Source organism: Lissotriton vulgaris, chromosome 4_1 (assembly GCF_964263255.1).
Source record: "Lissotriton vulgaris chromosome 4_1, aLisVul1.2, whole genome shotgun sequence".
Classification (NCBI taxonomy): Eukaryota; Metazoa; Chordata; class Amphibia; order Caudata; family Salamandridae; genus Lissotriton; species Lissotriton vulgaris.
The window spans coordinates 1,936,399,296-1,936,422,966 of record NC_141691.1 but is presented as its reverse complement, the minus strand read 5'-3'; positions in this window follow the sequence as shown (position 1 = coordinate 1,936,422,966).

The following is a 23,671-nucleotide window of genomic DNA, read 5'->3' as shown; positions in this document are numbered from 1 at the left end:
TGCCTACCCCTATTCAAAGGTAGACATTCCAATGTCCATCACAATACTGCATTGTATGTTCTAACAACAACCCAGTATGAGAAAGATCCCACTACATCTTCCCCTCATATAATAATAAATAAATAACAAAACATATCCAATAAATAAGAACAAAATATAGAAACATATGCTAATTAAAAAACAACCATAAACTAATACGAAAACAAAAACTATAATAGCAAAATCTTACAAAAAAAACGAAACAAAGCCATAATTAACACACAAAACATTAAGAAATAATGTAAAGATTCCAGAACAACTATATTTTACAGTAACCATATTAAATGGAATTCACTCACCTCCTCCCATTACATAGTCCGTAAATTAAATAGGTGAACTTTGGCGCTGGGCATTTTCTTCCAAACTATATGCTTGCCATTTTTACAGATTACTCTTCACATCCCTGTTCTCCATGCACAACAGAAAATTCAGGGCCTCATTTAGGTTTCAGCAGACAGGTGACTATGTCACAAATGTGACAGATATCCCGTCCACTGTATTACAATTGCTATTGAATATAAAAGGGCTCACAATTTTATGGTGTTTATTTTCCATATGTATTTATCCATATTTATTTTAAGCCATACTATTAGTATTTATCCATATTTATTTTGTGTTTTGTGAATAAAAAAGTTTCCACTTGTATATTTCGACATTTATTTAACCAGTAAATATGCAACCTAACTTTGATGCCTGTCCGGTTAAAACACATTAAATATCCAATAAAATAAAGCAATACCCCCTAAATGAAAAATGTTAGCATTTTACTATAAATGTATGATGAGAGATGCATTGATTTAAGCAAATCTACAAATGTTGTGAGCCTGTTCAGCTGATCGCCTGTTGGTGATTAACAGCAAAGAGAGTCACTCAAAAGATGCCCAATACAGAAAGGAAACATAACAATTTCTGTATGTATTTATCTGTAAAAATCAGTAAAAATGGAAAACAGAGAGCCTTAAATATAATGAACTTGTAATATGGTGGATTGGATATCCATCACGTTTGTGAAGGAGTAACACATAGGCCAAAATCTAAATCAGGCCCTCTGTCTTTATTCCAAAATTTACCATACTCTAATGTCACAATGTGTTTTCCTACTTTCCTCACTCTCACAGGTCTGGAAAACCAATTATTTCCCTCACCACACAAAGGTCTTTTGATCCTCATCATATTACCCTCTTTCACCACTGGCTCACGAAACCTCACTTTGACATATTTATTTTGCGCAGTCTTCCTCCTCTCTACAATTGCCCTCCGATGGTACCATCTTACCCATCCACATTCTATTCAATGTAGAACTTAGTACCCTGCCTTTTAATTCAATAGTATAAAAGGGGAAAACTTGGTATCAGAATTAGGTATGATCAGGACATCTCCAAAAAGATTCTTAATCTCTTGCATCCAAGGAATTCAATTGATTGCTGACAACTGCAAATTCTCTTTTGATACTTGGTTAAACCTCTCCACAAGGTTTTTGCTTTTAGGGTGATATATTAAAATAGTGATATGTTTGATTCCAAATTCAATCATAAATTCCTCAAATTCTTGAGATATAAACAACGGGACATTATCAGAGAGAAGTTCCTCTGGAACCCCTTCTTTCAGGAATATCTCTTCCATCACACTTCTGACAGATGTAGAAGTAATACTATTTACAAACTCCACTAATGACCACTGTGAGTAATAGTCTGTTACAGCTATTCCATACTTTTGCTGACAACCATTAACTCTCACCAGTACAATGATATCTACAGCTAATGTGGACCAGGTTTGTTATGGTACCAGTACAGCATTTATAGAAACTGGTACTATAACCGGTGATTTGTCAATAACAACAAAATTCTTACATAGCCATACATATCCCTACACCTCCTGTCCATGCGCAGACACCAGTAAGTATCTCTCACTCATCTTGTCATCGCACGCATGCCAAAGTGGCCTTAATGGGCCAACTCAATAACTGTCATTCTCAAGTTCCCAGGTAAAACCAACAATTCTGCTCTGCAAAGTACACAGTTCAAGATAGAAAGTTCAGGGAGTACATGTCAGTATGCATCCAAAATAGCATCAGATATTTTGTTTTTTGGCCAACATCCTTTCACATAATCCACCACCTCCTTTAAAAAAATGTTTTTCCAATGCTTCCATCCATTCCTTTTCGAAAAGGAATTCCTAATTATGTTGAATAACTCTCTAATTACTACCACTTCATCCTCAGTAATGTCCCTTTCATTCTTGTCTTCTTTACTTATTGGCTACCTGGATAGACAATCTGCCATTATGTTCTTCACACCTGGAATACATTCGAACTTGCTGTGATAACTTGTATACGTGTACCCCGATTTACCTATCATAGGATCAGATATTGCTGCCTCTTTTGTGGTGAACATGTCAATGAATGGCTTATGAACCACACACACCACAAAATCTAAACCCCATAGATGTTGGCCAAAATGATCAACTCCCCACCCACATGCTAATGCCTCAAGTTCCATACCAGAATAGGATTCCGCACCTCTTAGCCCATGACTGGCAAATGCCACCACTTCTTCCCTTCCATTCTCTTTCTATAATTACATTGCACCTAGCCCGTATTGACTGGCATCTGAGAGGATGATGCTGGCATCCTTGGTGTCAACCATCCTGGGAGGTATGGCATTAGAATCATACAACTTCATCTCTTCAAACTCCCTCTTACATGCATCACTCCATGTAAGCTTCTTTCCATGTTTTAGTAATAATCTCAAATTGTGTGTTCTTTCGGCACATCTTGGAATACACCTAAAATAATATTCCAGTGATCCTTTAAAGGAATGTAACTGATCCTTCCAATATGATACCGTTGCATCTGCCATGGCTTTCACCAAATCTTTTTTTAGGTTTTAAGCCAAGTGGCGATAATGTGTGCCCTAAATAATCTACCCTCTCCATGGCAAATCGGATTGTGGGCCCTCAGTGTCATTCCTTTTTTGTCTAACACAGACAAAACACCAGCTAATCTCCGGTTGTAACTTGACTTGTCATCAGCATAGAAGAATAAATAGTCCTGGAAACATATGACCCCTCTACCTCCTTGAACAGATCATTGGAAAATGGCAGAAGCTGAAGCTAATCTACATGGCATTCTCTTTTAAAAATGAAATGCTCCCTTCAGAAGAGATGAATGAAGTCAGAAGCTGTTACTTGTGATCCAAAACTAGCTGATGGTATGCAGACATCATGTCTAATGTGGTAAAATACTTATTATTAAAGAGAGCATCTGTGTATTTTTAGGCCTAGCCAGATCTTCTTATTTAAATCTCTCATATCAACACACATGCATAATGACCCATTGGCTTCCACAAAAGGACAATAGGAGACAACCATTCCAACCCTTCTAGTGGTTTAATCATGCCATGTTCCCGCAATTTGTGCAATTCCTTACATAATTCATTGCTTATCATCAATTGAACCCTCCTTACCTCGTGCACAACATGTTCCACCCCTTGCTTCAGTTGCATTCTATGTTTAAATCCTCTCAACATGCCAACCTTATACATAAAAAAAGTTGGGAAAAGTCATCTCCCACTTAGATACTTGCATTGCCCAAACACTCATACATTTTTTATTTTTAACAAAACTGATCAATCAGCATTATTGGGATCCAGAAATATTTCAACATTCCTTTGTTCCAACCAACCCAATAATGAAAAACCATCCTTGGCTACATACACCATGGCAGAAAACATGTTTTGTTTGAAAGTTAACATGATGTCAAACTTTCTGAGTACCTCTATAGGTTTTCTGCTATATGCTTTAGGTTTTATAAGTGATTTTCTTAGCACACTGTCTTAGCCACCACAAATTATTCCAATCATTCACTCCAATCAGAGTGAAGGGTGACCCAGAATCTGCCATCATGCTCAAAATCACATTCACTTGACAAGAAGGCATTTTAATGCCTGATATGTTCAACATAGACATTACGTTCACAACAATCTGCATCTGTTTCTGTATATTCTTCAATATCTAACACGCTACTCTTATCACTTGAATCTCATGATTTGCAATTATCGTCATCATTTTTATTCACCACACCTACAGTTTCTGTCTTTCCTTTATCCTTTAACCTGCATACCTTGGCAAAATGCAATTTCCTATTTCAATAAACACAATTGTTTTCAGTAGTAGGACAGGCACATTAGAAAGACTAAAAAGAATCAAAAGGAGAGGGGGGAAAGGTACTGGAGCCAGTTCACTTCCCCTGGTATAGATGTTTTGTCAAAGAAAACTATCTCTGGAGTGGGTGCTCCTAGCGTATGTTTGTTGTGGAAAGGAAACACATTGTGTTTATAGTAAGGCCCTAACTCACCAACCTAGTTTGTGACATGCTTCATCATCAGGCCCCACCCAAGCACCGAGTGCACCTTGGGTGTGCTACGATGCCTAGATATAGCAGAGCTGGTAATGTGCCTGTGGAGTACAGTGAAAGGAAGTGAGTGAATGTTAAAAAAGCTATCCTACAGGTCCCTTGGATAAACAATTACTATTTTAATGAATGGTCCCCTGGCAGTTAATAACAAGCATTTGCAATGCAATAGGTCTTGCATTAGGAAAGTCTGAGCTATTGGTATTGTAAATGACACATTTTTTATTTATGTTTTGTTTTTGAAAATAGCAAAATTAATAGCTTTGTCATTTACAATGCCAATAGTTATAACTTTTGCAAATGTGACACCTATAGCATTTGTAATGTAATATGTGTTGTATTTACGTGACTTACATGTATTGATATTTCAAATAACAAAGGCTTTACATTTTTTTCAATAATTAATACTTAAATAAAAGTTATTGTAATTATTAATGGCAATAGCATAAAGTTTTGTTAATAACTTTTGTGAAGATTATGTTCAGTGTATTCTATTGTGACGAAAATCCAAGAACAGAAGTGAAATATGAACATCTTTTTGTTACCTTTGTAATAAAGCTTGAAACCTTGAGAGAACATATTTGAACCAGGTGTTGTTGAATGGTTGTACAAATTGTATAAGCAGTGCAACTCAAAAACTATGTCACAATACAAAGGGGAAAATATTCTCTTTATCAATGACATAATATACAAAGTGCCAGAAGGAATGAGGGAAGGCCGTTTTTAGACTGCAGTGGGCCGGGGGATTTCTTAGGAGGCTGGAGGCTGATCAAAGTGTTTTCAGGGCTGGAGAGACTGCCTGCCTCACACCAGCCTTGTAGCAGGAGTTGTCTCTGCCTATGAACCCCTGCCAGCAACCCTACCTCTCATCGAGATGCAGTTCTCCATCCCCAAAGAGGCGTCCCCCATGGCTAAAGATCCAATGGTTTAAGAGGAACAGGTAAGAGGGACAGGAGCATAGGCAGATGGTGAGCGGCACAAGGCTGTAATAATCTCTTTCCTCCCGTTTCTATTGCAATTCTCTAACGAGTGCACCTTGGACAGAGCTCTGCACAAGCTCAATTATACCCACAAAACACCATCCCGTCTGCAGCCAAAAGACGCTCATTGGCCTGTTTATGCATGCAGAGAAAACTCACTTTTCTTCCCCCTAAAATCCGCCATTAAAATTGATAAAACACAGAGCCCCGCTACCACAAGTGGCGCCCTCGAACGCCTCGTCAGGCCGCCCACACCCAATGCCTCTGAACTTCACGCCAGTTTTGTGTCCAGAACTCTCAAACGTGAACTTTGTCTCTACACTAAGAATGATCCGAAAGCGCCTAGTTTAATTAAAGTTCTTAAATTGCGCTATCCTCAAAAGCGCTCCATGCTTGTGGGGGAGGGAGGGGACTTGCTCACCTGAGAGACGACCCAGAGAACATTCTGGTGCTGTCTGCACTTCTATCGGCGACTTTAGCATGAGATGGAGGAGGTAAACAAGGACTGCTGACTCACGATCTGAAAGCTCCTGGGACTGCGTGAGGCCAACTGAGGCTCACTGCTGGGACCTGCACAGCATCAAAAACCAGCAGCATTACATGAAAGCTGCTAAATGGTGTTTCCCCAAATTCAACACAAATTACGTACCAGGAGACTCCGTGAAACAACGGAAAAAAACATTAAACCCCACAAAACAACACCAGTGTCCTCTGCCCACATCAGTACAAACTACATGCATCTCTGTCAACTGCAACTGTGAAATAACAGAAAATAACTAGGCTATGTCTGTGCCTCTTATCCCATGGTGATGTGCAGCGCTAGCAATGCCACTGTTCAGAGGTGCTGGAACCTTCCAAGGAGCAGTCCCGGGCTTCTCATGTGCATCTAGAGTTAACAGATGCAAAACAACTCGGGAATCAGACCCATTCAGTCAGCTCATTTTCAAACCCCAGTCCATCAGTTCGCTGGTGACTGAATGAGTGGATTTTAAACCAGCCACCCTCTTCTGGTCCATGACAACATCACTGAGATCTAAAGCAGAAGCCTCTCCAAACCAGGCAGGGTTTAAAATAGGACTCCGTCTAATGGTTGGCTGGGCCTCTCATACAACGATTGCATCCCATGGCCCCTTACTCCCCAGACATTCGTACACTTCAAATGCATCACTTCTTACAGAGTAAAGTACCCATTTGGTGTAAAATGTACACATTTTTTAAATGAGCTGCCGGTTAATGGATGTGAAAGCTTTATGTTAGGCTGCCGAACTATCAAATCTCAGCTCGCTCCGAGTGTTTGCAGGTATTAAAAGGTTTTCAAAAGCGAGCACCAGCCTAGATCTACCACTTACCGCCCACTGCCACAACTTATCAGCACTGTAGAAATGTCCACTGATTTGAAACAAACACAAGGGGAAGGCTCGCTCTAGGTCTGGCATGATAAAATACGTGTGGATTGTGGGAGGGGAAAACCAAACGCACTCTGCGAATGCTGATGCTGGCTTTCACTCACACAAAACCGAAACCTTCCATGGGGCGGGACTTCCGTCTTCGGAAGCCCGCGCACACGCCCACGGAGAGAAGCAGTGCTGGTGACGCGGGGCTCCCATGCCCGAGGGAGAGCCCCGCGGAGGCTGCAAGAGTTTAGAATGGTGGTAAGTGGGGCTTGGGGGGAGGGGCTTGTATGTATGCGGCGGTAGCGGCGGCGGCCGCGGGGGGCGCTTGTATGTATGCGGCGGTGGTGGCGGCGGCCGGGTGGGGGATGTCTCTGCATGTGTGTGTGCGTGCATGTAGGTGCGCTCCTGTGTGTGTGCGGCGGGGGGTGCCGGTGAGTGGGGGGGAGTAGGGGGTGCGCGTGTGTGTGTGTGTGTGTGCCATCCTGCCTTCGTGTGCAAGTGTGTGTTCAGGGAATCTGTGGCAGGGGACGTGCACGGCACCGGGCTGGGCGTGCGCGTTCACGCACCCAAATCCGGCAGAAAAGCTCGTAACACCCTCTTGTCCCTCATTCCCCCAAGACGGGCAGCTATAAGTCTCCAGCTGGACGCATCCTTCAGATGCTATTCCAGGCGAGACCTAAAAACGAGAGTCGGATATTTAAGGAGATCTTAAACTAACTCCAATATTGTAGTCGGTCAACATGTTTCAGCTATGCTATCTAAGTGGTATGGCTTTTTTCTGGAACTATGTGTAGTGCAAAGTGAGTGGTCTAAAAAAGTGTTATTAAAAGACCATATATGTGACATACCCACTAAGGCGTGATATGTGGTAGAGGAGAATTTCCTCTAGTGGCGCTTTCCTGTGGTGGAGGACAAGACAAACAAACCTACAGAGAAACATTTAACATACTGGTATGGTTGTTTCAGGAGCGGAGTGTCCCTGCTCTTACGTGGTCAAAGGCACAGTGAGGATGGGGTGTGGCAAAACTCGTTATATTAGATGCCTGGTAACTTATGCGGTACCGAGTGGTATCCAAGATGCGCATAACATGGTGCATCGTGTAATTTAAAAATAAAACATGAAAAAAGCAAGGTATCTTACTCAGACAATATCCGAAATATGCCTCATGAGTTCCATGTTGGGGCCTAACCTGTAGTCACACTCTATGTGACAAAAATTAAAGGAGGACACAAAAGCGATTTAAAATGTACCTGCATGCTTGGCTGTGAGAGAATACCAGCAGCGGGGTGAAGAGGCAGTGTTAAAGCATACCTCCCTTAGGATTCTCCCACTTGCTTCATCAAGGACTAGGACCCTTCTCTGTACCTGCTTCAGCCGCCATGGAGCTCCGTGGTAGAATGAGTAGAGCTGGGCGGTGGTTTAAATACTCTGCTGGTTCCAACAGGTGTCAGCTAGTTCCGTTAATTGGGAACCACTGTGACTGGTTCCAAGTGTTTCAGGTGTTGGTTTATGCTGTCTTCGGATGAATCTGCAGGAGAGAGTAGGCATAGAGAAAAGACATTCCCCTGTGGAAGTGTGGACATAGAGAAAAGACACGCCCCTGTGGGAGTTTGGAGTGCTTGTGTGTGCATAAAAAGTAAAATAAACTAAACTAAATGTTAAACTCATTACAGACCCAGAGGCACTGCTAAATTCAGCAGGTGTTATTCTCAATTCAAGTGTGCCTACGAACTGTGGCTTTAAAAAATCTGAGAATGTTTTGTGTTAATTTGGGGTAACAAATATATATCTTAGGATTGACACTCTGCACTCCTCTTTTTTGAAAAAACGAATCTAGTACTCCTTCTTTCTAGGTGCTGTCGTTTGATCTGACTGGCTCAAGTCAGTAACATAACATGTAACACAAACAGAGAACTGTCTGAAAACGACGCACTTTTCACAAGTTCCCGCGGGGTGCTCTATGAACCACAATAATCTATAGTATCAACTGTTATAACAGTACATTCAACCAAATTATAGACAAATTATTTTTTTGCATTCAAAAACCAATGAAAATCGTTCAAATGAAGAACATCTTTTTTATTCGAAGTTTCCTTGTCTTGTAGTTAGTTCTTCAATCTTGGTACATTACTTCATGTACATCCATCATCTTTTTTCAGTAGATCCCAATGCATTTCGGTATAACAATACCTTCATCAGGGGAATACTATGAACAAAATCAATACAATAACAATAATCAGAATTGAAAATATGGGAGCCCCACGCTCCACCACAAGTGTGTATTACTTCTAATGCAAGTTTGTCAAAACAAGTACCAGCTTAGCTCTACCTCCACCAGTGTGTCTGAAAGCAAGAACTGAAAGCCACCACGTGTGACGCTGCACACAAATCCAGAGAATGTATGTATGAAGGTGTACCTGACTCGGTGCAGTAAACGACTGTGCTGTGCCACGTTGGTTGTCCCTGAGTAATGAAACAAAATAGTAAATAATTGTCCTAACCATGTCTTAAATCAAAAGGTCGCCAAAATCAAAAACCAACCGCTGCCTACCTATGTCGGTGACTGTTCAGCCCCCAAGATAAACGTCAAAGAGTCTTGCTTCTCGTGTCTTGCAACTGCAAAAAATGCGCGATGTCATTAGAGTCCCGCTAACGGGTCTACTGATCTAACCCTTAACCCGCACCCCGTGCTGCTCATACCTCGCTATCGGGAACTATTAGCTTGTCTCGTCGTCTTGCGCTCAGAAACGTCGACTCTGACCCCTCCAAATGTACTGACTGCCATTTCCGGGGTGACACTAAAAACGGACTATTGGAACTGACAACGGGAGCCATGTTTGCCTAGTCAATAACGTGTGGGTAACGAAGAAAGAAACAAAAGCGAACCAAAACGAATGCGACCTGTGTTAAATGTGTAAGAAACCACATGTCGGGTGTGATGACATAATCTATAAACAGGGTCAAACAATAACTAATTGTGAAGGGTAAGTGAATTACTAACATACACCACTAAGTAAGTGCTGGTTATGACAAAGTTGCCATACAAACAATGGTAATAACAATGCTCAATACATATGTTTGTGTTACAGAAAACATGCCAATTCAAATTTATCATTGAGTACCTGCGGCTCTAGCGTATTCAACCTACGAATCCAGTATGTCTCCCTTTGCAATAATTGGCGATTGGTATCAGCATGTACCTCCTGATTGATACTTTCTAACACTGTGAAACGCAATTGCGGGATGGTATGTTGTCTCTCTTTCCAATGCATTGCTAGGTTAGATTTGGGATTCCCCGTTCTTATTAGGCTCTTGTGCTCCGTTATGCGGACCTTGATTTTTCTTGTGGTTTTACCCACGTATACCTGCCCGCATGGGCATTTGATGGCATAGACTACTCTGCTCATGCTGCAGTCTGATGTATGTCTCAACTGTATGTGTTTGCCTGTCTGTGGATGTGTGAACACATCCCCTGTCATTACGTTACCGCAGTGACCGCAGTTGTGGCACTTTACCATGCCTCTATGTCGTGCAATGCCTGTATTGATCTGGGAGTGTTTCAGTATCTCTTTTATGTTCTTAGACCTGGTGTGTGCAAATAGTGGTTTGTCAAAAAACACATCTTTAAAGTCTGTCTCTTGTTCGATCACTTCCCATCTTTTTAAAATACCTTTCTTAATGAGTCTACTCGATGTGGAGTGTTTGATAACAAATACCTCCCTCTTCAGTGGTGGTCTGACTGTTTTTGAAAGCAGTTCCTGTCTGTCTTTCTGGCTGGCTTTAAGTTTAGCCTGCTGTAATACCTCGTCTGGATAGCCTCTCTCCTTGTATGCCTGAACCATACCCTCCATCTCTTGAATTCCTTGTTCTTCCTGTGAACAAATTCTGCGTGCACGTAAAAATTGTGAAAAAGGTAGGTGATTTTTTAAGGATAATGTGTGAAAGCTACTGTAATGTAATGCACTATTACGGTCTGTGGTTTTTTTGTACAGTCTTGTTTCTAAGCCATCTCCTTTATTTTCAATCAGAATGTCCAAGTAGTTAATGGATTTGTCATCAACAGAGTACGTGATCTTAATTTGATCATGACAACGATTTAACTCTGTCAACAAATGTTCTAGCATCTCATGTGTACCATCCCACACCATAAGGATGTCGTCTATGTACCTGACATAAAGCTTAAGGTGTTGTGACCATTGTGGGTTTTGCAAAACGTGCTCATTCTCGTACTTTGCCATGAATATGTTAGCAAGAGTTGGCGCTCCCGTAAAACCCATGCTAGTGCCTGTCCTTTGTAGGTAATAACTGTCTTGCCATCTGAAATATCCATGGTACAGGCAGAAATGCAACAGTTCTAGGAGAAAAACATTTGTACCCTCATCGTAATCATGCTGTAATAACATCCATTCAACAGCCTCTATGCCCTCCTGATGAGGGATAGAGGTATACAAGGCAGATATATCCACAGTACATAGCAAAACATTTTCTCCTGGTGTTATAATCACTTGACTAATCCTTTTTAAACAATCTGTAGTGTCTTGTATGTACGTGCTCCATTGTTGTACTAGTGGTTGTAGGTAATGATCTAAAAACTTGCCTAGTGGTTCATGCAGAGACCCACATCCTGCCACAATTGGCCTGAATGGGGGGTCTGTTGGATTCTTGTGCATTTTGGGCACCATATATATATATATGAGGCCTCTTAGGGTATTGAACAGTCAAAAATGTGCGGGTTTGTTCATCTATCCAACCCATCTCCTGTGCTCTTTCAAGAATCGTGTTCAGAATGGTTTGAAAACGAACTGTGGGGTCGGTATCCAATTTGATATATGTGTCTTCATCGGTGTACTCAACCATTCTCATTATCTGGCAAAGGTCAATCAGCATGTCACCGATGAAGACACATATATCAAATTGGATACCGACCCCACAGTTCGATTTCAAACCATTCTGAACACGATTCTTGAAAGAGCACAGGAGATGAGTTGGATAGATGAACAAACCCGCAAATTTTTGACTGTTCAATTGTGGCAGGATGTGGGTCTCTGCATGAACCACTAGGCAAGTTTTTAGATCATTACCTACAACCACTAGTACAACAATGGAGCACGTACATACAAGACACTACGGATTGTTTAAAAAGGATTAGTCAAGTGATTATAACACCAGGAGAAAATGTTTTGCTATGTACTGTGGATATATCTGCCTTGTATACCTCTATCCCTCATCAGGAGGGCATAGAGGCTGTTGAATGGATGTTATTACAGCATGATTACGATGAGGGTACAAATGTTTTTCTCCTAGAACTGTTGCATTTCTGCCTGTACCATGGATATTTCAGATGGCAAGACAGTTATTACCTACAAAGGACAGGCACTAGCAAGGGTTTTACGGGAGCGCCAACTTTTGCTAACATATTCATGGCAAAGTACGAGAATGAGCACGTTTTGCAAAACCCACAATGGTCACAACACCTTAAGCTTTATGTCAGGTACATAGACGACATCCTTATGGTGTGGGATGTTACACATGAGATGCTAGAACATTTGTTGACAGAGTTAAATCGTTGTCATGATCAAATTAAGATCACGTACTCTGTTGATGACAAATCCATTAACTACTTGGACATTCTGATTGAAAATAAAGGAGATGGCTTAGAAACAAGACTGTACAAAAAAACCACAGACCGTAATAGTGCATTACAATACAGTAGCTTTCACACATTATCCTTAAAAAATCACCTACCTTTTTCACAATTTTTACGTGCACGCAGAATTTGTTCACAGGAAGAACAAGGAATTCAAGAGATGGAGGGTATGGTTCAGGCATACAAGGAGAGAGGCTATCCAGACGAGGTATTACAGCAGGCTAAACTTAAAGCCAGCCAGAAAGACAGACAGGAACTGCTTTCAAAAACAGTCAGACCACCACTGAAGAGGGAGGTATTTGTTATCAAACACTCCACATCGAGTAGACTCATTAAGAAAAGTATTTTAAAAAGATGGGAAGTGATCGAACAAGAGACAGACTTTAAAGATGTGTTTTTTGACAAACCACTATTTGCACACACCAGGTCTAAGAACAAAAAAGAGATACTGAAACACTCCCAGATCAATACAGGCATTGCACGACATAGAGGCATGGTAAAGTGCCACAACTGCGGTCACTGCGGTAACGTAATGACAGGGGATGTGTTCACACATCCACAGACAGGCAAACACATACAGTTGAGACATACATCAGACTGCAGCACAAGCAGAGTAGTCTATGCCATCAAATGCCCGTGCGGGCAGGTATACGTGGATAAAACCACAAGAAAAATCAAGGTCCGCATAACGGAGCACAAGAGCCTAATAAGAACGGGGAATCCCAAATCTAACCTAGCAATGCATTGGAAAGAGAGACAACATACCATCCCGCAATTGCGTTTCACAGTGTTAGAAAGTATCAATCAGGAGGTACATGCTGATACCAATCGCCAATTATTGCAAAGGGAGACATACTGGATTCGTAGGTTGAATACGCTAGAGCTGCAGGGACTCAATGATAAAATTGAATTGGCATGTTTTCTGTAACACAAACATATGTATTGAGCATTGTTATTACCATTGTTTGTATGGCAACTTTGTCATAACCAGCACTTACTTAGTGGTGTATGTTAGTAATTCACTTACCCTTCACAATTAGTTATTGTTTGACCCTGTTTATAGATTATGTCATCACACCCGACATGTGGTTTCTTACACATTTAACACAGGTCGCATTCGTTTTGGTTCGCTTTTGTTTCTTTCTTCGTTACCCACACGTTATTGACTAGGCAAACATGGCGCCCGTTGTCAGTTCCAATAGTCAGTTTTTAGTGTCAACCCGGAAATGGCAGTCAGTACATTAGGAGGGGTCAGAGTCGGCGTTTCTGAGCGCAAGACGACGAGACAAGCTAATAGTTCCCGATAGCGAGGTATGAGCAGCACGGAGTGCGGGTTAAGGGTTGGGAGATCAGTAGACCCGTTAGCGGGACTCTAATGACATCGCGCATTTTTTGCAGTTGCAAGATACGAGAAGCAAGACTCTTTGACGTTTATCTTCGGGGTAGAACAGTCACCGACATAGGTAGGCGGCGGTGGGTTTTTGATTTTGGCGACCTTTTGATTTAAGACATGGTTAGGACAATTATTTACTATTTTGTTTCATTACTCAGGGACAACCAACGTGGCACAGCACAGTTGTTTACTGCACCGAGTCAGGTACACCTTCATACATACATTCTCTGGATTTGTGTGCAGCGTCACACGTGGTGGCTTTCAGTTCTTGCTTTCAGACACACTGGTGGAGGTAGAGCTAAGCTGGTACTTGTTTTGACAAACTTGCATTAGAGGTAATACACACTTGTGGTGGAGCGTGGGGCTCCCATATTTTCAATTCTGATTATTGTTATTTTATTGATTTTGTTCATAGTATTCCCCTGATGAAGGTATTGTTATACCGAAATGCATTGGGATCTACTGAAAAAAGATGAATGGATGTACATGAAGTAATGTACCAAGATTGAAGAACTAACTACAAGACAAGGACACTTCGAATAAAAAAGATGTTCTTAATTTCATTGGTTTTTGAATGCAAAAAAATTATTTGTCTATAATTTGGTTGAATGTACTGTTATAACAGTTGATACTATAGATTATTGTGGTTCATAGAGCACCCCGCGGGGGCTTGTGAAAAGTGCGTCGTTTTCAGACAGTTCTCTGTTTGTGTTACATGTTGTGTTAATTTGGAACATATCACAAAAGAGAAGAAAGGTTGAGTGTAGTGTAGACATACACTTGGATTCGTGCTGTCGTGTGAAAAAAAGATGTTTCTTTTATTAGGTCAAGTGGAGCTCCTGACTCTAAGGTGGTTATGTAATTGCTCCTTAAGTAGTAGGATCCTGTCATTTGAAAGGGTCTGGCTGTTGATATGTTCTATTATAGTACAATTTAGGTCATTTGGAGTGTGGTTTGCTTGGATGAAGTGGTCTGTCAGTTTACTTATGTTTTTTTCTACACCGTATGGTGCTGCGATTTTCCACAATTTGGGTTCGGACTTTGCGACTCCTCAAGCCTACATAACTGAGGCTGCATGTGCAGGTGATCAAATACATGACATTATTGGAGTTGCAGTTGGTGTGGTGGAGTTGTTGCCGCATATTTACTGTCTCCAGACTTAAGTTTTTTGTTGCTTTTGTAAGGTGGCAGACACTGAAGTCACTGCAAGGGTAGTGACCTTTAATGCCGGGGAACCCCCATTCATTAAGTACAGTGTTAGGTGCTGGAGTTCTGGGTATAGGTGGTCTGGTGGAGACCTTCTTACATTGTGTCCAATCTATACCAGCATGTCCAGGACTGGGCACAAATGCAAGTGAAGGTACAATATTTTGCTGCATTTTGGTTGACTTGTGTACAATTAATTTACTTACACCCACTTCTATTCCAAGGATGAAATTACCACATTTTCGACTACCAAATATACTAATATGCTTCAATTGACCACAAAATATCACACAGATTAAAGAAACAACACACAAACGATTATACATATCACTTGTGTGGTTGTCATCTAAATGGTACAAATTGTCATTAAAATGGTAATGGTAATTACAGTGTGTTTGTCACCTAGTGTTGGTTATACGCGAATATATAGTCAATCACCAGCAGAAAGGAATGCCAATAATTTACAATGTGACTGTAACCGAGGATTGAATAAACATCAAAACTTATGCAATTACTAAGTAATGTTGAGCATGTCACTAAACGAGTAACACGCAGGAGAAATGCATTATTTTCCTTTAAATGTTTAAATACTGCTGTTGCAGATTGCCTGAAAGGGAGAATGTCAGTATCTGGAATATTCACAATGAATGTGGTGTGCATGTCACTGAAGACTGTATACACACCAGTAAATTGGATAATACCTGAGTTATGGCGTGCATGTCATTGGACAAGTAACACACAGCATAAATACCTTTGTAAGCCTGCTAGGTGAACCTACACCACACATCTGTGGTTACATTGCCATAGCAACGTTTGACAGAATGGCACTCTAATGGAGGCAACGTGAAAACAAGCGATGTCAAAATGTGTGAAGTGTGTAGGCAGCGTGAAGACAAACGAGGTTGAGATGCATCAAGTCAGACACGTAGAAAGAGACAAACCAGGCAGGTACAGCCAATAAGGATGATGCAGTAATTAGGATGATGCGTCGTAGAGACCAATCCAACCCAGCCAAATCAATCCGATCTGGCAAAAGTCACAATTCCAGGACCTCCTTTAAAGCGATGACTCCTTAATAGCCGCCTCTTCCACAGCCACTTCAATAGTTGACAAATCGCCTTCCACATGTAAGAAAATCCAGACAAACTTCTCACACTGCAGAAACATCCAAGGATGACAAAGATACCGAAGGCAGCACAGTGAGAACCTGCCAGTCCACTCATCACCTATATAAAGATGTTAAAGAATAGATAATACTTAGAATAAGTATTGATTCAAGAGCATCTTCTAGTATGGTCTGGCAGGGCGGCAGGCTCAGATCAACTTCCTGCCCCCTATTCAAAGGTATGCATTCCTATGCCCATCACAACATTCCATGTTCTAACAGCAGCCCTGTTTTGGAAATTGCCCTTTTTACATGGGTATCCCAAAACGTTTTGCTTCTTCGTCCTATTTGTCCTGACCTGGTTTGGTTGGCTTTAGGACTATGCACTTTGCCACTGCTGATCAGTGCTAAAATGCATATGCTCTCTGTTTAAATTGTGATATAATTGGTTATACATGATTGCCATATTTGATTTACTAGTTAGTCTCTAGGAAAGTGCACTGAGTATGCCAGGGCCTGTAGATCAAATTCTACGATTGTGCTTTCAGCACTGATTGTGACAACCACAGGAGTAGCCCTATAACTGAGTCTCAAACCTGGTACTCCCATGGGCAGGGTGCAGTGCATGTGAAAGGTAGGACATGTACTGGTGTGTTGTACATGTCCTGATAGTGGAATACTGCCAATTTTATTTTTTATATTGAAAGGCTGTCTGTCCCATCGAATAGCATGGGAGCTGCATTATAACATCTTACAAGAGTAAATTTCCATGGGGCAAGATAGAGAAATTAGGTTTACGCTCTCTGAATTTAATAACACATACGTTTAGGAAAATAGTTTTTAAATTGTGGGTTTGAAAATGCCACTTTTCAGAAAGTAGGCATTTTCTTGTTTAACCATTTAACTATTTGGTGTGCCTCTTCTGTTTATTTATTGACTGTCTGGTTTGGTTTTGCAGTTACAGTTGCTGGGGATCAGCATTCACTGTAGACGGTCACAAAGGGGGGGGGGTGTTGAGGTGAGTCCTTCCTTTCCTGAGTAACTCATAGCTGGGATAAATAAACCTTGGCTGCATTTAAAGTAATGGGAGGGGTTTTATTAGCACCTGAATAGGCTGTGTCTCCTTTGCACCACAGTGCTGTCTCTACCTCCTGAGGTCATGATGCATCAGAGTGGGCAGACCTCATTTGGACTGGGCTCAGAGACCCTTGCCACAAAGAGAACAAATAAAAAATAGGGCATAAATATTGGACCTAAAATTCTAGAAAAAAGACCACTTCTGCATTTAAGTGAAAAGTTGTCAAGGATAAGAGCTGGAGAGCTGTGAGGAGTAGTACTGCCCCGTTATGCTGTGTGCTGTGTGGGGTTGGTCTGCAGTTGTTGCTTCTGCCAAGGAGAGGACAAAGACAGGAACTTTGCTGTGAAACATCGAAGAAGAATCTCCAAGGGCCTGTGTGTGCTGGCCTCCTGTTCTGAAGTCTCAGGGTCAGATGATCCAAAATGTGGCTGCAAGAATCCTCCTGGGGATTCCCAAATTTCAGTCCATGGTCAAACACCTCCAGAGTTTGCACTGGCTGCCAATTCAGAGTCGTATCAAATTCAAAACCTTGTGCATTACATACAAGTCACTTCACAGGATCGGTCCTCAGTTCCTGAGGGGGTCTCTTCATTAGTACTCGCCAAACAGATGCCTCAGATCTCAAGTGGCAAAAGTGATCCGCACTCAAAGAGTCTTTAAATCAAACTGGGGGGGCAGAAGCTGTGCGGTAGGAGCTACAAGGCTCTGGAACTCCCTCCCTCTTACTATCAGAAATCTTCCCTCCTTGACATTGTTCAGGAAGGCCATTAAGACCTTGCTGTTCCTCGAATAGTGATCCGGCTCGCCCCTTCTGGTTCTGCTAGTACCAAGACACTAACTGATATTCCCCCAATGTAAACAGTTTTTTTAACATAACACAACCTGCAAACCACTGGCCAGTACCAGGACTCCTCTGTGGACTCCTGCATTCAAGAGGGTGCGAATTCCAGTTCCTGGGACCAGAAAATTGTAAAGTTGGTGCTGCAGTGCAGGAATAACAACTCAGATGCTGTCAGCGCCACCGACAGTGATGCTGCGACCTGCACCATGGCCTGGGGCACCTCTCAGGAAGTGCACGATTAACCACGCCTGCACCGCAGCTCCGACGCCCTTTGACGCCTGAAGTTACCGTCCTTCACAACACCACCAATTGGGCAGACGCTGTCACCGACAGCATCTGCATCCCATTATTATGAAGCCGAGAACCGACAATGGTGACTTCAGGGACTCTTTGACTTGGCATCGACTCCCCGGAACCGGCGCCTCACCACAATGCCTCCTGTTCTGGATTCGACGCCTCACCTCCTTGCGTACTCAGTGTCTTGCCTCCCCCATTGCAACAGGGAACCGGATCCACCTATGCAATAAAGCTTCACCTCCACAATGCTATGCATCGTCCACTGTTTCTTTTTCCAAGGTACTGTTGTTTGGGGTCCATGTGACTCTGTGCCCCATGCCACGCACCTTGGATTTATGCCTGTCATAGGTGGAGCTTTTTGTTTATACAAGTGCTATTTTTAAACTAACTGTTCTAAAAGTAATATTTTGATACATGTATATTGTCATTTTGGACGTGTTTGCTTCAGATAAAGGTACGTTATCTTTCTAAACTGGTGTGGTTCCATTTGTGTTGTTTTCACTGTGTTACTGTATGTTTGGGTACAAATACTTTACACATTGTCTTTGTGATAAGCCTGTATGTTTGTGCCAAGCTCCCAAGGGAGGAGCAAGGCTTATCTAGAGTGTGTAACTCCCTTACCCTGACTAGTAGGAAGGGTCCCTACTTGGACAAAGGTGCATACCTCTGCTAATAAGAGACCCTCATTTTTAATACCCTGTATGAGAAAGCTCCCAACAATAAAGATCTGTGTTCTTTTAAACAATTTAATTTTCAATAAAATCAATTAACGGCATTGTGGCAGAAATAAACTGATATAGAATAATAAGTTAAAATTGTTCGTGGATTAAAGACTGAGGGGCAGATTTATGAGGCCGTTGCGCCTCTTTGCGCCGCAATTGTGTCACTTTATTTGAAGCAACTGTGGCGCAAACAATGCGCCCTATTTACAACGTGACGCATCTAGGAGATGCGTCACGTTGTAAAGCACTGCGCCATAAGGAGGCGTTCCTGCGCAGGGGGGGGGGCGTTCCTGCTATGAGATTTCACTCAGTCACTTTCAGGGCAATGCTGCGTCAAAACCCTGCGCCTGCTTGAAGCAGGCGTAGGTTTTGACGCAGCATTGTGTAGTTGGGGCACCCCCGAGCCTTGCTGGAGCTGCGTCGCGCTTGCGACGCAACTCCAGCAATGCGCCACATTTCCGGCACAGATGCGTCACACATCTGTGCCGTTTTTGCACCATGGTGCGCTGCATTATATATGCGGCGCACCATGGGTGGCGGAGCTGTGGCGCACTGTTGCGCACGTTAACTGACGCATCCCTGGGGATGCGCCAGTTAACATAAATCTGCCCCTGAATATTTTTGGCATCAAAAATATGTGGTCTTGCACTTACCTACATTATGTGCCCAGTAGTATTGCTTTATTATTTTCTTCCATTAAAAAATACGCTGTTGTTATTGGACAAGCAAAGATTCCGGGATAAAAATTAACGCATTTGACCTAAACCCACAAAGAATGAACTGACAATCCAAATCCATTTGAAATATCTGTCAAACAGCGCTTTTTGAAAAGCGAAAACTGTAAATATACATTTACCGTCTCTGAAAGTGCAGAAAATCTCGTGATAGATGTGAGAAGGTGAATCCGTGTGTCACTACATTCCAGATTTAGACACATGTGAAGGAAAACGTGCTCATTATACGCGGTTTTCGTCATTATCTTGTCTGTGTGACATAATAATCAAAACTGTCATTCCTTGCAAGATATGTATAATGGTGTGGTGTATTTTCGTAAACCTAAAAGGGTCGTTAGAATGCTCCTGCACGCAGTTTCGTCAGAATAATTTCCCGGCCATTAGGAATTGCACTGCCATTCTTAAACCGTAATATTTATTTTTATGTAATTATGCTGTCAAAACGTCATAATACTACGTTGCGCAAAATTCTTGTGTCAAGGTAAGTGGGCATTCTGAAGTTAGGGAATCAAATAGCTGTACACTTTTCTATATTATGAAGAGGATGTTAAAGCCACGTTATATTTACAGATGAGATGTCAGCATTTATACGTGTTCTCTTTGTATGCTGGGTAGCTTAAACAGATTTGTGAAAGCAAATTGCATTTTTTTCGTGGCAAAAACATTTGCGGCATTAAGTAATTTGTAATACAACATGTTATTTTTTTTAAATATATATTTGTCAACAGCAGAAAATCCATATTATAATCCCAACATCAAGCCCACGTTCTTCAACTTTTATATTTATTATTAATATTTATTTATCTATTTATTTATTTATTTTAAATGAGCTTCTTAAAGTGGGAAATTTGGACCAAAAATATTCTGTAAATTAGGCCATAAAACACAGAGGGGCAGATTTACAAGCCCCTTGCGCCACTTTTGCGTCACTTTTAACATGGGAAAAGTGACGCAAAAGTGGCGCAAGGGGCTTTTAAATATGCCCCAGAGAACGTAGGATTCACAATACGAAGCTCTTGCTTCAGAGAACTTTCAATTACAGAAGACTAAAAATGTATAGGCCCTTATTTACAAGATTTGACGTAGGGCAGCACTGCAAGTAATCTCCTGCACTGCCCTACACCAAACTGAAAGGGCAGGAATTCACCATATTTTGTACAATATGATGCATTCCTGTCCTTTCTCCCTGCGATGGCGCCATTTCCGCTGCCTAGCGCCCACGCTGGCACTCTTGCGCCATGGTGCAAGGGTGCCTGGGTTGTTGGCAGGATTGCTTTTGTGCAGGAAGGGACACCTTCCTGCACAGAAAAAACCCTGAGAGGGGGTTTGCTCTTTCAATGGGTGCCAAAGAATGCAGCACATATAGAAAGAGGAAAAAACAAGAAGAAATAAAGAAATTCTTTCATCATTAAGGATTTGGCGCTTCCCCAGATTTACATGATCTTGTAAATCTAGGGATGCCTCAAAATCTATGGGAGTTCCTTGGGAAAACCGGCTGCAGCACCCATGCCTCCCCTCCCAGGCGCAGTCAGACAATGCAATGTCTGTGGCCCTACCTGACAATGTGAAATTTGAGCTGGCCAACATGGAGGCATACACAGTAACCCAGCACAAGGGGTTCTGCCAGGAGAGCAGGGTGTTCCATAAGGGAAATGCAAAGATGGGAGAGCTTCATAAAGCCTTAAGAGCATGGGCAACAGCCCACCCAGAAGAAGTGGATGAGGATGAAAGATCTGAGTCTGAGAAAGTATCACAGCGGGACCTGACAGAGAGTCTTGTCATGCAGCCTACTGAGGGACAATTTTTTCCCACGACTGGAAGTCCACTCCAAACCATGCAGCAGTGTGTCCTCAAAGAACCTGTTCTCAGAGGAGCTGGAGAACAGGGAGGAAAGAAAACTGAAGCCAGAGCTTGCCAAGATGGAGAAGGACAAGGAGCAGACCCTATCCCTTGCTGCGCTTGCAAAGGATCAAACTCTAGGAGAGAAGAGGCTGGTCATGGAGGAAAGGAAGATGGCCCATGAGCCTTAGAGTGCCCGATATCAGAGCCCTCCAAGAGGGTTCCAGCAACAATACATGGTGGCAGCCTATCTGCAGGGTCTTCACACAAGGAAAGATTTAATATTCCAAAAGGTATGCCGCCCAATTATAATGTGGGGGATGATGTAGATAAATGGTTGGCAGTCTATGCAGTTGCTTTGAAAGTGCACAGGCAACCTGAGGAGTTCTGGGGGATGGGCAGTTTATGTCGGTACATGCCCACAACGGGGAGGAATACACTCCTTACATTAGAGGTGGGGGATCAGGCCAGCTACACTGCCATTAAGGTAATTTGAGTCAGCAAGTTTGGGCTGACCCCTCAGATGTACAGGCAACGGTTCAGGGCCAGTCACAAACTCTCTACACAAACATGAGTGAATTTCTTGAGCTATGTTGGTAAGGCATAGACCAAGAGGGGTAGCAACGTTACCTATTATGAAGGGTTGTACAACTTGTTCTTAAAGGAGTAGATTTGTGATACTTGTTTTACGGAGCTGCGCCCACACATGCTTGATAGCAAGCTTACTGACACCAGGAAGCTTGCTGAGGAGGCAAATTCTGGGTCAGCACCAGAGTGTCCAGAAAGATATTCTCTTCAGGCCCGCAAAACAACTCACAGGGGTAAGGGTCTGGTTCAAATTCCCAATATGGTCACCAGAAGAAAAACTACCCTGACAGAGGTTAGCAACTCAAGTTAAGTGCTATGAGTGCTACAAGTATGGACACTACAAGGGGGATCCCAAGCTTCCAAACAGAGCACCACCTCCCACGGGAGGAAAGGGTCCAGGGGTGGCTTGTGTAGGGATGTGTTTGTCCCAGTTAATGGGGGGAGTTTATTGGGGTTACCCTAGGATTCCCAGGGTGACTGTGAGATGGTACCAAAGATCAATTTCCCCTCAAATACTTCCAAGTATAGGCAATGGGTCCCCATCAATGGGCAATGGGTTGAGGTTCTGAGGGATACATGAGCCAGTATCACTTTGATAGAGAGTCAGCTGGTTTCCCCAGAGCAAGTAATTCTTCATGCATCCCACCAAGTTGTGGTGGCTGACAACAGAGATAGTCACTATCATTTGGCCCTTTTTCCATTTGAGTGGGATGGGGCAGGTCTTCTGAAATGTGCAGTTAGCCCTGACATGCCTGTGGACTTCTTGATGGCTAATTACCTTTAGCACACTACCTGGAAGGAAGTAGAGCTCAAGGCTTATGTGGAGATGTTAGAGTAATCTGAATGGATCTGTGCTACCACAAAGTCCATGGATGCCCAGGATGGGAGTCAAAAAGGGCTAGAGCCTGGAACAATGGCCCAGCCATGTGCTAGAACGGGTAGAGGCAGAGGTGTGGAGAACCAGCTCTGAATGTACTTCCAGTGAGATAGACGTGGCCCCTGCGGTGGCCGCCCTGGTGTCCACTGAGGAGGACATTACTTTGCTTGGTGACCTGCCTGAGCTTGTTGGATGGCATGTGGAAGAAAGACCAACCAAGTAGGAGTTCTGTATTGCACAAAGGGGAGCCCAACCATTATGAGCATGAGGCAACAGGCTAAAGGTAAAACAGAAGGTGATGCCTCTTGTAGTCACCACAATTACTGGGAGGACAAACTTTTTTTACAGAAAGCCTAAGGTTCCTGGGCATAGGACTGAAAACTCACTAGTGGCTCCCCAATGCTTCTGTGCTTTCCTACTGGAGCTGGCTTACAAAAAACCTCTGGTAGTACACCTGAGTAGTAAAAGCTGATACCATTAATCCCCGTTCATGATCAGAAAAGTGACAGGTTCCCCCAG